This window comes from Saccoglossus kowalevskii, chromosome 1, assembly GCF_978046115.1.
Source record: "Saccoglossus kowalevskii chromosome 1, keSacKowa6.1, whole genome shotgun sequence".
In the NCBI taxonomy this organism is placed as follows: Eukaryota; Metazoa; Hemichordata; class Enteropneusta; family Harrimaniidae; genus Saccoglossus; species Saccoglossus kowalevskii.
In genome coordinates, this window is record NC_140641.1 from 8,884,634 (window position 1) to 8,886,974 (window position 2,341).

At 36.8% G+C, this 2,341-nt stretch overlaps 1 long non-coding RNA gene across 1 annotated transcript; it reads right to left on the reverse strand.

Moving 5' to 3' along the window:
• Positions 1-950: 950 nt before the first annotated feature.
• LOC146750350 (uncharacterized) lies at positions 951-1,933 on the reverse strand. Its single transcript, XR_014929602.1, has 2 exons — positions 1,614-1,933; positions 951-1,124 (listed from the first exon to the last, which is right to left on the reverse strand). It is a non-coding gene; the product is annotated as an uncharacterized LOC146750350 (long non-coding RNA).
• Between the last annotated feature and the right edge of the window lie 408 nt (positions 1,934-2,341).

The window sequence follows — 2,341 nt, forward strand, 5'->3', positions numbered from 1 at the left end:
AGTATGTCACTTTGTAGCATAGAATTGCAGTCTGTCACCTTGTAGCATAGAATTGTAGTTTGTCACTTTGCAGCATAGAATTCAGTCTGCCACTTAGTAGCATAGAATTGAGTCTGCCGCTTAATACCATAGAATTGCAGTCTGTCACATTGTTGCATAGAATTGCAGTCTGTCACTTAGTAGCATAAAATTGACTCTGCCTCTTAGTAGCATAGAATTGCAGTCTGCCACGTATTAGCATAGAATTGACTCTGCCGCTTAATAGCATAGAATTGCAGTCTGTCACATTGTAGCATAGAATTGCAGTCTGCCACTTTGTAGCATAGAATTGCAGTCTGCCACTTAGTAGCATAGAATTACAGTCTGTCACTTAGTAGCATAGAATTGCAGTCTGCCACTTTGTAGCTTAGTATTGCAGTCTGTCACTTTGTAGCATAGAATTGCAGTCTGCCACTTAGTAGCATAGAATTGCAGTCTGCCACTTAGTAGCATAGAATTGCAGTCTGTCACTTTGTAGCATAGAATTGCAGTCTGTCACTTTGTAGCATAGAATTGCAGTGTCACTTTGTAGCATATAATTGCAGTCTGCCACTTTGTAGCATAGAATTGCAGTCTGTCACTTTGTAGCATAGAATTGCACAATCTGATTAAAATCTGATGTAGTGTACGGGCTTTAATTATTTTAGCTATGAAGTTATTTTAATTTTATTTTTCATTACTTTTGTTATTAATGCCCTTTTATTTTATTATTTTACTTTGATTTTTTTTTAAATTCCGCCCTACCTACATCTGATCCGACGCCTATGTAAGTCTCGTTCAAATCTCGCGTAAGTAACAGCCAATCACAGACCCCCTTTTATACAGGCTGTCGGTTGCTTATTTTTCAGTGTATACGGGCAATCTTTCTGTACATTATATTTTGCCCACTTGAATAAACCATTAATAAAAAATTGCTCGTATATTTTTATTTGCAAAAGAAATTCCACAGCATTTTACAATTTTTGTCATTACATTGAATATTTTTTTCACTTCCAACAAATGTGTACACTTCCAGATACATCTTCGCCAGCCAAGGTTCGTTCATTCAGTCATCGCTTCAATTTTACATCACTGAGCATAATTATCTAGAATGGAAGCAAAAAAATAAGTAAATCGTAATGATTAGAACACTGTAAACAGCTATAGAAAACAATGCAAACTGATTTTAAATTGTATAACGGCCCACGGCATCGACGCAGACAAGTGGAGCAAAATAATATTTCCTGATCAATTGCGATGTGTTCCAAATAAAAAAATATTTTATTCCAGTCCAAATCAGCTCAATTACTTTAATAAAGAGTTATTGTATAATGTACAAAACATTGATACAATTTGATGAATATTTACAGCTACGGCTTCAATACCGTAGACGATTTTGGCCCGATCGTCAACAAAACATCACCCGTCTCCAGGGCAGGCGACTGGAAAAAGACACCGGTGTTCGGTCGAACCGGTGGAAACAAAATCGTCACTCCCAGAATAACTATGCAAAATAACGATCTAAAGTCGAACCATTCGAGCCACAATATTAACATAAAAATGACTTTCGTTGCATTTTACAATGATAAACTTACCGAAAAGCCGTGTCATTCTCGGTCGCTAACGTCGGTATAATCCGCCATTTTATTTGAGTCTGTTTGCTACCTGACTCTGCTCGGTGACGTCATCATGTGCGCTATAGAAGGAGGTCTGTGATTCGTTGACTAAAATCGTCGATAGTGGGTCTCGTTGAAATCTCGTTACATAGGCATCGGCTCAGATGTAGGTAGGGCGGAATTAAAAAAAAATCACAAAATCAAAATCAAAGTAAAATAATAAAATAAAAGGGCATTAATAACAAATATAATAACAAAGAAAATTAAAATAAGTTTATAGCCAAAATAATTAAAGCCCGTACACTACATCAGATTTTAATCAGATTGAGAATTGCAGTCTGTCACTTTTTAGCATAGAATTGCAGTCTGTCACTTTGTAGCATAGAATTGCAGTCTGCCACTTAGTAGCATAGAATTGCAGTCTGCTACTTTGTAGCATAGAATTGCAGTCTGTCACTTTGTAGCATAGAATTGCAGTCTGTCACTTTGTAGCTTAGAATTTCAGTCCGCCACTTAGTAGCATAGAATTGCAGTCTTTCATTTAGTAGCATAGAATTGCAGTCTGCCACTTTGTAGCATAGAACTGCAGTCTGTCATTTTGTAGCATAGAATTGCAGTTTGTCACTTTTAGCATAGAATTGCAGTCTGCCACTTTGTAGCATAGAATTGAGTCTGCCACTTAGTAGCATAGAATTGCAGTCTGCCAC